The sequence below is a fragment of the Sus scrofa genome, chromosome 3 (genome assembly GCF_054392235.1).
Source record: "Sus scrofa isolate SSC_HxYL_T2T_F1_AM1 chromosome 3, Sscrofa_HxYL_maternal_Yorkshire_Landrace_v2.0, whole genome shotgun sequence".
NCBI classification, from domain to species: Eukaryota; Metazoa; Chordata; class Mammalia; order Artiodactyla; family Suidae; genus Sus; species Sus scrofa.
In genome coordinates, this window is record NC_139385.1 from 139,748,092 (window position 1) to 139,760,606 (window position 12,515).

At 55.3% G+C, this 12,515-nt stretch overlaps 2 long non-coding RNA genes across 6 annotated transcripts; one reads left to right on the plus strand and one right to left on the minus strand.

Annotated features, from left to right (window-relative positions):
* Positions 1-7,498, plus strand: LOC106509912 (uncharacterized). Of its 4 annotated transcripts, none has more exons than XR_014839828.1 (4): positions 1,103-2,325; positions 2,409-2,673; positions 3,383-4,868; positions 6,997-7,498. It is a non-coding gene; the product is annotated as an uncharacterized LOC106509912 (long non-coding RNA). The 4 variants fall into 4 exon arrangements; XR_014839831.1 differs by having other exon boundaries at positions 1,103-1,338; XR_014839830.1 differs by lacking the exons at positions 3,383-4,868; positions 6,997-7,498 and adding an exon at positions 1-729 and having other exon boundaries at positions 1,203-1,338; positions 2,409-3,250.
* On the minus strand, positions 1,014-7,934 carry LOC102160712 (uncharacterized). 2 transcript variants are annotated; one of them, XR_014839827.1, is made up of 4 exons: positions 7,882-7,934; positions 6,613-6,918; positions 5,195-5,385; positions 1,014-4,669 (listed from the first exon to the last, which is right to left on the minus strand). It is a non-coding gene; the product is annotated as an uncharacterized LOC102160712 (long non-coding RNA). The 2 variants fall into 2 exon arrangements; XR_001307909.3 differs by having other exon boundaries at positions 7,817-7,894.
* Positions 7,935-12,515: the final 4,581 nt, after the last annotated feature.

Genomic DNA, 12,515 nt, shown 5'->3' on the forward strand with positions numbered 1-12,515 from the left:
GCTGTTTTCTTCAGCTGAAGTAGCTTGTTATGCTTTAGAAAGATTTTGCTTTTTAGGTCATAAAGTGGAGCTTGAAGACTGGAAGAGGGCTTTTTTTTTTTTTTTTTTTTTTTTTTTTTTGGTATGTTTTGTTTTATTTGAATGTCTTGACTCTGTGCTGCAAAGAATCTGGGAAAACTAGAGGTTAGCCTGGAGAGGTTTTTCGGAAAGTTCAGGCTGTCCCTTGGGCTCGGGGTTTATCTCTGGGGCAGGTGGGTATGGTGGCTTTCAGGCCATCATTGTCCTCTCACCTGTTCTGGTTCTTTGAACTCCGCTGAATACCCCCAGAATGTTCTCACATCATAAGCTCCTGGGGAGCAGAGCCTGGTTTACCCTTTGCACCCCTGGACCCTTCAAACAACAACGGTGTGGCACGAGGCACGAGAAGGAATGAAGATGCGTCTGTTGGCTGCAGTGAAAACACTCTCTACATCAAAGGCTATTCCCTGATTCTCCTTTTATGCTTTTATTTTTTTTCTTTTTCTTTTCTTCTTTTTTTTTTTTTTTTCATATAGATGTTCCAGGCTAAGAGTAAAATCGAAGCTGCAGCTGCCAGCCTATGCCACAGCCACAGCCATGTGGGATCCGAGCTGCATCCTCAACCCACGCCACAGCCTGTGGCAACACCAGATCCTTAACCCACTGAGCGAGGCCAGGGATGGAACCCACATCCTTGTGGACGCTGCTCGGGTTTGTAACCCACTGAGACGCGATGGGCAGTCCCTGGTTCGCCTTTTAAAACAAGAGACTAATGACTCTAGATCCCCCCAGATCGAGGGAACGGGGTGAAGAGGCCCCCGTGTGTCCTGGAAGAGGTTTGCTGCTCGAGGAACCCTGGGGAGGGGGAAAGCTAGACTACGAGACACCCACCGCTGAGCCCAGACTGTGACCTTTTCCGAATGGATCTCGACCTTCAGGGCACGAGACCAGATGCTTTCTGCGATTACTTTTTAAAAAAAGACCTTCACATGGTCTGAGTTGCGTTTTGCTGTTTAATTTTTAACCGACAGTGCCTCTGTTGAGTCTGCTTCTGGGAAGAAAACTGTATTTAGAGGTGACCCGCAGTTTACCAGAATAGAGCGAAGGCAGCGCAGAACTTCTCAAAGACGGCCCCAGTTTTCTTAGATAGCACTGTTTTTTGTTTTTTTCCCTCCCATGTAAAGCCCTCCGGAAACTTAGGTGAACGCCAGCTTGGAATTTTGTCCCATCCCCCTGCCGCGGGCCGAATGATGGTGTCTCCTCCAAATTCATGTGTTGAAGCTCTAACCCCCGTGTGTGGGTGTTTGCAGGTGGCCTCTGGTAGGTGACAGGGATTAGATGGGGCGGTGAGGGAGGGGCCGCCCTGATGGGACCAGGGTCCTCCTAAGAAGAGACACCAGACAGCTTGCTCCTCCCCCCTGCCCCACGTGAGGAGCCGGCTGCCACCCTGCCAGGGGCAGAGGGCTCTCACCGGGCACTGAATCCACCGATGGCATGATCCTGGACTTCCAGCCTCCAGAACTGTGAGAAATCAATGTTAAGCCAGCCCGCCTCCCCCCACCCCCACTTCCCGCCTCAGTTCTGTGCCCTGATCCCCAGCCCGGGCCCCTCCGAGGGCTGTTCCCTCTGGGAAGTCACAGCCCCCTGGGGCCCAGGATCGGATATTAGCCCAAGCCTCTGCCCCTTCCCAGCTGCCCTGCCTTCGGGATGATGTCCAGATTCTGACGGTCCTGCAGGTCCTGGCAGGTTGTGACCGACCTGCTGTCCCGCCTGAGCTGTCACCCCTGCTCCTGTCACAGCACTCCTGACCGACCTGCTTGCTGCTCCACAGAGGTCTCTCCCGTTCGGGGTGGGGGTTTGCTTCTGTCCATCCTGCTCTCGGGGGCTCCCTTCATCCTCCTTTCGTGGCCTGGTCCTTCTTTGTCCCCAATCTCAAATGTCACTTCTGCTAAAATCTCCCCTGGCCCACCTGGGCCCCCTCTCCCCAGAGTCTCCCCTTCAGAGCCACAAGCACCAGGCTGGGCTGCCTCCTGGTCGAATCCTTTGAGCTTTGCAGCCCCTGCGGCGGCCCCGCCAGGGGAGCTTTCATCACAGACCGGGCCTGGCAGGTGGGGCCATGTCCAGGGGGCAGATGGCCCTGCCCCCACTAGGACACCAGGGTAGAGGCTCTCCGAGCGTGGACCATGATATCAGTGCCACTGGGACGGTCACGGGTGAAGATTCTCAGACCTCATCCAGGCTGGTGAATCAGAAGCCCCGGGGAGGTGTGCTCCTGCAAGCCCCCCAGGGGCTTCTGATGCCGGCCAGGTATGAGAGCCCCGGGCCGGGAGAGAACTGCCAGGATGAGCTGCCGCCCCCTTGGCAGCCTCCCCTGTCCCCTGTGCACTCAGGTCTCCACGTCAGCATCCGAAGCCTCTGTGTCCTGAAGGCGCAGTCCGAGGAGCCGGTTTGCCACCAAAGCTTAAAGCCAGGTGTCAATAAACCCACTGGGGACCAGGCCGGATGGACTTTGGAAGAAAAGGTGCTGCGTGCCCTTCAGCAGTTCCAGCGAAAGGCCCATCAGTTGGTGCCTCGGTCCCCTGGGCTTCCAGCCAAGCACACCTGACTGGATTAATGAGCATCTGGTTGGGGAAGAAAAGGAGCCAGAGGCGGCAGGTGAAAGTCCCAGTTGGAGCCGTGTGGACACTGCCTGGGATCCTGGTGCAGGGGCTTGTTACTTTATGAGGCCTGGACATGGCATCTGTCATGTTCATGGACCCATAATCTGCTATTGCCAGAAAGGAGCCCCGAAGGGTCACTTTGCGCTGTTTTTGAAATTACAGTTGAAGACAAAGGTCTCAGCCACTCCCGTCTCCCTGCGTCCTGAGCGGACATCTGCCCTGGGAGTGGGGTTTGAGCTCGGCCAGGCACCCCTGGCCTCAGCAGAGATGCTCTTGGAGGCCGGAGGAGAGGGGGAGCCTCTCACTGGGAGCTCGGGCCCCCCAGGGCTGACCTGCCCCTCCCTGCTCTCCCCTAGGCTGGCAGTAAGGGTGCAGGGGTGCTGGAGAGTCACCGAGGGGTTATGCTGCCTCCAAGTCCGCCCCAGTTGTTGGAGGCTTCCCAGGAATTTGGGGGCACATAGCTCTTTGTATTCTTGGGGTTTTGTCCAATTCTTGAGCAAAGGGGAAATTTGCACCCCGTGGCCACCCCATCCAGCATTTGCAAGGCTAAGCAATAAAAAACTCGGGGTCCAGTCTCTGCTCTCCTCCAAAAAGCCCATGGACAGGGCCCCCTGGGGGATAAATGCACAGAGTACAGCAGCCCCCAGCCTCAATTTTCCAAACATAAAGTGTCAGGTAACCATATGACTTATTTTCCAAAGCAGGACATTTGTGAGAGAAGCGGGGGACACCATTCACCAGCAAGAACAGCAGCATAAGCCGGCGTGAACTCCAACCATCCTGGGCAAGTGCCCGGGGGTCCCCTGGCTTGGAACCAGTTGAAGCTGATTATGAGAGATTCCACTGTCATGCTGCAACCAAGCAAAAACACAATATGCACAGTTGCTAGAAAAGTCACCCCTCCGTTGACTGTTGTCTGTGTGCATCAGAAAGGTGATGCCACAGACCTGTGGTGAGGGCAAGGTGGAATGAGACAAGAGTGACAGTTTGGCGTGGAGGGTGGCATTTGGCTACGTAAGGACACAGCGCGGACCCAATTACAACTGAGGCCAGAGCCATTATATCCCAGGGTCAAAACGGGGACCCTGCTGTTCCCCTGCTCCAAGCCTCTAAGCAGCTCCCCATGGTTGACTGAGAGAAGCAGGCCACCTGCACTGAAGACTTGCTCTCCGGGCCCCATCCTGGAAGCACAGGCCTCCTCCCAGCTGGCCTCCAGGATGTCTCACCCCTGCGCCTCTGCTCCATGGTGTATGGAAGTTCCCAGGCTAGGGGTTGAATTGAAGCTGCAGCTCAGACTCAGCCAGATCTGAGCCACATCTGCCACCAACACCACAGCTCACGGCAACACTGGATCCTTAACCCACTGAGCAAGGCCAGGGATACTAGTTGGGTTCGTTACTACCGAGCCACCACGGGAGCTCCAGGTGATCCTTTTGAGGAAAGGAATTGAGGTTATTTAATTGGGGGAGGGTCAGGAGTGCCTGAGCCCCGTCTTGACGTGGTTATCAAGGTTGGGAAAGATGTTGTCTGCTCGTCTCCTGTTTTTGCAAAAAGCCACTCAGATTGAGTTCCAGGAAGGACTGTCTTGCATGATGACACATTTCGGCCGGGTCCCTATTCGTGACAGACCCAGGGGAGCAAGCTAGATTCTGGGGCGAAGCGGCTAATTCCAACTGGGACAGGGGACTTCAGACGCCAGCCTCCTCTCTGAAGGGGACGCTGGGACAGTCTGGGGAGAGAAACCCGAGGCCTTCGGTTTGTGAACAAGCTGGCGGGAACCTCCAGGACGAAGGTGTGGCGAGCGGCCCAGGACAGGGAGGCGGGAATCTAAAGCTGATGCGACAGAGACTCGACCCTCTGCTCTGTTCTGCTTGAAGGTGGGTGGGCGACAGCTGTGGCAGGGGGACACCACTGGACAGACAGGCACTCTCGTGATCCTCAGCGCCTTGGAGCCTAGAGGGGCAGGGAGGGTCCTGTCGGGGCCAGATGTCCTTAAGAAGAGACAGAAAAAGAACCTCTGCGTGCCCACTACGGGACGGAAGTCGCCTCCCTCCCCTCCTTCCTTCCCTCCGATTCATTCATTCATTCCTTCGACCTGAGCCTCGGTGCTGTGGCAGCTGCCAGCACAGAAGCAGAGCAGGGAAAGATGAGAGGCGAGGCGGATGAACAAGTGCATTGTGGGACCGTATGGTAAGTTCTAGGAGAGAGGCAAGCCTGGGGCAGGGGGCTTCCACCAGCCCGGGAGCATGGGGTCTGGGAAACCAGACTTCCTGGGGAGAGGGGCCTTAAAGATGATGGGGGTGGTGGGCGACTATAGCAGCCACGCCCCCGATGGTAGGTGCAGGTGCTGCTCCCTGCAGGGGACGTGCCTTCCATGGTCTGCCTTCCCTGCTCCTTTTCCAGCCGTGGGCACTACCGCTCTCTCTTTGGGAGTTTGTGCACAGGGTGGGGAACTCAAGCCGAGAGAAGAGGGGAGGGGCCCCAGGGGAGGGGCAGGGAAGAGCCCCGCTGGGTACCTGACGACAGGTGTTCAGGAAGGACTTCAGGCCGGGCTGCATCCGGAGGACTCCGGAGGATGGAGCTGACCCTGCGGGCTGCGGTGCTCCTTGCAGGAAAAGGCGGGGGGTCAGTGGCGATCTTGAAGCCAGTGGGTGACGAGGTATGGGTCACTCTTCAGAGAGGTGCGTGGAGGCTGCGTGGAGGGGTTCTGGAGGAAGTGAACAAGGAGGAGCTGGTTAGGGAGGAGGACTGGAGCGAGCAGGCCCGTCACACACCCCATCAGCCCCAGCCCTGGTCCCGACGAGGACACCGAGGTTCAGGGTGGACCTCGGAATCACGGCTGGCATGTCGCAGGATTCCAGGGCAGTTCTTGACTCTGAGGGGAGCGGGCTCTCCAGCAGGCCGCAGAACCTTCGGCTGGGTGATTTTTGCCGAAGCCTTTGGCCCCGGCCCTGCAGCCTGCCATTGGCTCTCTTTCAGGGTCACGGGAGGGAGAAACCCTTTGCTCTGAACGTTTGTTTCCCTTCCTGTTTCGCTTCAGTGGACATTACAGGCTCTGAATGGGGAGCCTGAGCCCTTGGCTCCCATGGGCTGGTGGTTCGGAAAGCAAAGCAGCGCACGCGTGTGGCCGGCCACGCTGGCCGGGCTGCGGTCCCCAGAGGACACTCGGTCCACAGCAGACACCCCCCCGCCGCCCCCTGCCACCCCCTGCCCACCCCACACATGCTCAGGGCAGATCTCTGACAGGGAGGCTTTCTGCAAGCCCAGTCTCCTCGGGGCTGTGCTGTCTGGCCCGCAGGACTCAGTGGATTCTCTTTTACTGAAATACGCATTTCAGATATTTTGTGGCTTCTCGTACATTTTGTTTAAAATGAGTTGAAGTTGGAACCTACGAGAGATATTTGAAAAATCTTCCTTAAACACTGAAAAAAAAAAAAAAAAAAAGGTCCCTTGGCTCTGATTCAAGAGTAAGAAACTTCATCCCAAATGATAATTATCTTGAAAAGTTAAGAAGCAGTCGAGGAGTTCCCTTGTGGTGCTGAGGGTTAAGGATCTGGCATTATTGCTGCAGTGGCTCGGCTCACTGCTGTGGCGCCGGTTCGATTCCTGGTCCCGGGAGCTTCCACATGCCTGGGGTGTGGCAAAAAGAAGAAGAAGAAGGTGTCAGGAATGACAGAAGAGAAAGGGCCATGTGCAAACAGGAGACTGTTGGGAGGCCATGAAGGAGGAGAGAGCCCCCCCCACAGCTGGACCTGCTCCATCCCCCCAGGGGGGCCCCTTTGGACCTGCCTAGAGGCTGCTTATCCTGTTTCTGTCTGTGCCTTTAGGGAAAGTGCTGGGTGCCAACAAAGCTGGCCTGGCCTCCTCCCTTTTCCTTTGAAACCTGCAGTCCCATTAATGACCAGGTCCCCCCGCCCCCACCCCCCGCACATACCTTCCTTGGATAAGCCCTGGCTGCTCTGAGCCAGCACCGCTCAGCTTCTGCAGAAGCCCTGCCCTCTTGTAATTGCAACTTCCTGCTCAGCCCTGCTGCTTCCGGCAGGATGCAGACACATCCGCAGGCTCTCGGGCCAGCTCGACCCCTCGGCCTGCGCCTTCGGCCGGCTCGTTGGGCAGCAGAGGAAAAGGTACTGAGCGCTGTTCCAGATGAAGGAAACGTCCAGCTCCCGGACTGAGGTCTCTAGTTAAACATGTTTTGATTTTCCAAAAGGAGGAGGGAATTTGTAGCTGGAAGGGTTTGCTGAAGACCGAGACAGGAATGAATGAGCTTTTGGTCCAAACCATCTTCATGTATTTTTTTCTCTCTCGTTTCCCCCAGAAACGAAGGGCATTATGGATAAAAACAAGTGCGTAAATGCCTGGAGCTGTGGACACTTCAAAAGTTGCATTTTAGGAGTTCCCGTCGTGACGCAGAGGAAACGAATCTGACTAGGAACCATGAGGCTGCAGGTTCGATCCCTGGCCTCGCTCAGTGGGTTGAGGATCTGGCGTTGCCTGAGCTGTGGTGTAGGTCGCAGACGCGGCTCGGATCTCGCGTTGCTGTGGCTCTGGTGTAGGCTGGTGGCTGCAGCTCCGATTCCACCCCTGGCCTGGGAACCTCCGTATGCCGCGGGATCGGCCCTAGAAAAGGCAAAAAAAAAGACAAAAAACAAACGAACGAACAAAAAAACCCCCCAAAGTTGCATTTTAACAGTGCAAATGAGCCAGAAACTAAAGCAAGGATCAATAATATTGATCTGTTTTTTATTTGAAAGTGTGGTATTTTGTTAGCCAGGGATATTTGTATTAATGTTGACTTCTTAAATATCGCATGAAAAGAGGATTTGCCCGGATCACTGAGTTTCTTGACACTTCCTTCAAGTTTTCCCTCAAGGCCTCACTGCTCTGAACACCTTCACCCTCGTGCTGGCCCTGGGCTGACCCATGACGTTGCCAGCTGTTCGTATCACCTTAGCACAGGTTCACTGAGGGGGTAAAGAAATAGACTCAGGCCTTCCTGGCTCCTCTGCCTGGACCTCCCTCCTCCCTTCTCTGTCTCGTGAAATCTCCCCACCCTTCCAGCGCCTTATTAAGCCTCTTTAGTCCCTCCCACCTTTGAAGAACCCCCTCCCCCAGCGTCCCACAGCACCTGTGCTCACCTGTGCCCACCTGTGGTCACCTGGGTTCTAGCCCCGATCTCCCTGTGTGTCAGTTTTCCCCGTACCTGCGTCTGCTCCTCTCCAGACATCAAGGTCAGGTACCAGGCTCTTTTTCTCTACGCCTTCTTGGTTTTCTTAGTATATGGTGGGCGGGCATCCACTGAGCGATTGGAATGGAATTCCTGAGTGGATGACGTTGAGCGATTCGAATGGAATTCCTGAGTGGATGACGTTGACAGATAGAAGTCATCAGGTGACACTTTTCCAGGATGTAGGTCTTTGGTGTGATCTGTGCGTTTGATTGTTCCTTCCAACTCAGGTGGGAGAAATGAGAAAGTTAAATGCTCTGGAGAGGCTGTGGGAAACTTGGGCCAAAATAACCTGCTAATATTTTTAGTTTGACTGCTCTGGGATATTTAAGGGAGATGCATGGGTTTGGTAATGAGACTGCAGTGCACAGACTGTTTGGCTGTTATGAGCTGGACTTGTGGGGAAGCGGTGAGCCATGATTTCGGAAGGTCATAAAACAGGGAAAGCAAAAAACAAAAACAAAAACGGTGGTAAATTAGAATCCAAGAAATGATTTGGGCCCGAATAAAGATGTTTTAGTCGCCTAGGACTGCACAAAACGGGACCCCACCGCGGTGGCCTGAGACGCCAGCCATCGTCCCGGGTATGGTTCTGCAGGCCTGGCACTGGGCTCAGGGTTGGCCTTCCCCGGAGCTCTTGCTCTCCTGGGTCCCGCATCTCCCGGGCATCTCCCTGGGTTTCTTTCTGGGCTGAAAAATCAAGCAGCAGAGACTTCTCCTCTGTCAACAGCTTCCTGTCACTGAGACGAACCCCCAAGGCCTGGGAAGGGCCCCTCCTGGCCCCCTCCCTGCACCCCCCAGCTGCACCCCCCACTCTTGCCCTGGGAGGAGGGTGACTGTGCCTCGGGGGCCCAGGTAGAAGGCCCAGGGCAGAAGTGGGTGAGACCGATGTTGATGGGCAGGGCCTGGGGAGTGGCCCATGGACGCCCTAGCCCCAAACCCAAGCTCCTTCCCACGGCCCACAAAGAGCTGCTCCTGGGACCAGGGTGTGCAGAGGGAGGGTCCCTCCTGGGGGTGCGCCCAGTCCAGCCTCGGCTTTGCCCCTGAGCCTGCACCCCCCCCGGGGAGGGCTTCTCTTCCAAGAAGAATGAAGAACACGAGTCTGCCAAGGATGCACGGCCAGGTCCTGTGACCAGAGGACAGTTCACTCTTGACCTGAAAGCTCTTGAAAGATGTTGGCAAGCGAGTGGGGCGCTGGCAGGAAGCTGGGGGGCATGCTGGCCTTGAACCCCTGCTACCCTGCAAGGAAAGCTCGGCTTCCCTGTCGGCACGGGCCACTCTGCGTGCTCCGGGTGGCGGCCAAGAATCCATCTCATACGCAGTCAAGAACATTTTATCCAAACCATCACTCGAATTTGGACACAGGGAAAAAAAACCAAACAAGCCGGAGGGCTCAGAGCCCAAACGGGCTGCCAGATACGCAGGCCCTGCTTGTCCCCCTCCGGGGACCCCTCTCCGGGACGGCCTGTGACCCTGTGCCATGAATGTGACAAAGATCCTTCCTGGCTATGTGCAGAAGCGGGTGAGGCGATTGCAAATAGAATATGGAAAGATTCATTTTTCCTTCTGTAAAGGGCTCTTAAATGTCCGATCAAACGAGATGACATCGTTGTTCGGGGCAGAACACATGCAGGCTGCAGATGGTGCCGTCTTTCTAGAAATTCCCCCAGCCTCACTCGGCTTCCCCTTAGGTTTTACTGACCTGGGACCTTTGAAATGAAGTGCAGCACACTTAGGAGGTGAGCAAATGTCATTTGCTTGAGGCTGAGCACACATCATTGGCTCACCTCTCCTCCCTCTCACTTCCCGCCCCCGCCCCCGCCCCCACCCCGTTTTGGGCTTTCTTTCTGGACTCTTTATGAGGTTCTCTGCCAGCACGTGCTCAGGCCGCGGTTGAGCCTCTCCTTCGGTCCACCTTTAACACCTGACAACCATCAAACAGAAACTCCAGATGCTCAGGCAACATCTGTGCAGAGGGCTCTTCCGGGTGCTGCACTTTGGAGCGTGGAGGCTGCCGGAGCATCTGAGTGGCTGGCGGCCCCGCCCGAGAAGGGAGGCCTGGCCCCGCGATCCACAGTCCCAGCTCCAAAGCCGGGAGCCCTCTGCACAGATGTTGCAATGTTATGAGATAATTTGGGGGCTTCGATGGGGTGAAAGGGTGGATTTGTCTGAGGGGCACACCTAGGGGGCCCCTTTTCAGGAGCTGCCAGGGCACCTCATTATCATGTCAATCCTGGGAGGAGGCCCTGGTTTAACACAGCGGCGGGCTGAATGCATGTGGAGCGGACGGACCCGTGAATGAATAGTGAATGGAGAACTGGCTGGAATCTGCCTCCGGCTTTGTTGAGGGCTGACCGAGGCCAGGGACCCCGGAGCCCGCAGCCCAGATGGTAGGAGGAGGCACCGATCCGAGGGCTTCCCTCCTTCCCTTTTCATCCCAGCCCTTGCGGGGCTTTTCTCCCAAATCCGCGTGCATGCTTCAGCTGCTCCCCCTTCCCGAATCCGCTCCCGCACCCTCGCTTCTCTAAAGCAAACTTAGCTTTGCAGGGTGCAGAGATGAAACCCCACAGAATCTGCAGCAATAAACATTCATTTTTTTCCCCCCAAAAATGAAGTTTAAAATACTCCATTTTTGCGAGATTTAGCCGTCATGGCTCATGCAATTAAGAAATGAAAAGAGGCAAGGAAACTTTGCAAGGCCAAGTTCAGAAGTACTGGTGGGTTCTCGGGAGCGAAGGGAACGTGCAGATTCTCAAGCCTGGAGCAAGCCCCTCCGGACGAATGCTGTAAATCAAAGGCCTGGCATTATCTAGCTTCCTTTCTGGCTTTAAAAGTTAGAACAGATGTCACAAGAGAGGACAAAATGGATTTTACCCACCACGAGGGGCTTTTCTCGCCCTCCGTAATAGGAAGCGCCTTGAAATGCTAATGTACGCAGTCAGCGTTGCCCGGGTTTGCATAGAGATGGTGGGAAACCACTCTGATCCCAACAAAACCTTTTGTTATTAATCAAGAAAATCTGGTCTTCTGAAGCAGCAAAGAGCTGGAAATTAGCGAGGCCACTGGCCATGGGGCCAGGGAGCAAGAATGCGGGAGAAGGCTCCAGCGACCCAGGAAGACGTGGTCTCCGGGGGCCAGGCTGTATTTCCAGGCACCTCCACCCCCCACCCGGGGCTGGCCCCCTCTGCTCTCCCCGAGCCTCCAGCCTTGATGGGGCTGGAGTTCTGGCTCTCGGATCTTGTACTTTTAAGTCGTGTGTTTTCTTTTTCAGCAATTTCAAGAAGCAGGCTGGAAGAGCTTCCGTCAAAAGCACGCTAATGAAGTGGTGCTAAGAAAAGAAAGCTAAACACCACGAAATCAAAGTGGAGCAGTTTGCTCGGCTAATGGGCTTGATTATGAGATTTTACAGGCCCTTTTATAAACTGGAATTTTATTTTGTGCTGGGGAACAGGAAATTTCTGTTTGGTTTTAAACATACATGATCACACCACCAAATACGCCTAATTTAAGACTGTGAGGGTAGCGTAAGATTTTCTATGGAACAGAGGAGGAGTGGAAACAGCTCCACCAATGGCAGTTAATAAGCACAAACTTTAAGCCTCCCATTTTACGGAGATGGAAACGGAGGCTGTAGCAGCCCTGGGGACCAGTCTCCGCTCCCCCCGTCCAGAATCTGATATCCGCCGGCACTGGGCCCTTTGGTATAAGGTGTGTTCACCTTGCCACACCTCTTCAACCAGAGCAGGTAACTCTCTGTTGCAGGTGGCTGCCTCTGCCATGGAGAGTATTTTTTTTTTTTTTTTTTTTGGTCTTTTTGCCTTTTTTTGGGCTGCTCCTGCGGCATATGGAGGTTCCCAGGCTAGGGGTCGAATCGGAGTTGTAGCCGCCAGCCTACGCCAGAGCCACAGCAACGCGGGATCCCAGCCGCCTCTTTGACCCACCCCACCCCACAGCTCACAGCACCGCCGGATCCTTAACCCACTGAGCAAGGCCAGGGATTGAACCCGAAACTTCATGGTTCCTAGTTGGATTCGCTAACCCCTGCGCCGCAAAGGGAGGGTATTTAATACCATGGAGGGTGTTTAATAGCTTCGCAGGCCTCCAGCCCCTGGATGACAAGAACACTCTTCTCCCACTGGGGCCACCAAAAATGTCTCTGACATCCCTGAGATGGCTCCTGGTTGAGAACCCGTGAACTAGATCAATCACCTGCCTTAGGGTGAAGGAACCACCCTGGCAACATTGCCATTCTAACTGCTCAGCGTCCCGCGGCGGGTGGAGCCCAGAGCCAGAGGCGAACCCCTCCTTGTGCAGCGATGTTCCCAGGAGCTTGCTAAAGGATGGACCAGCCAATTCCAGAGAGCAGAGGGGTGCGGATTTGCAGCCTCCTCCCCCAGGGGATAATGGCTTTGTGCTTTCCCTGTCTCTCAGCAAGTCAGCTGGAAAGCAGGAGACGGAAGCAAGAAGCCCAGACAATCCACGGCCTTAAATCCACCTGCTATCGGGTGCTTTCTTCTTCTTCTTCCTTTTGGCAGCTCCTGTGGCATGGGGCGGTTTCCAGGCCAGGGACCGAACCCATGTCACAGCAGCAACATGAGCCACAGCAGTGA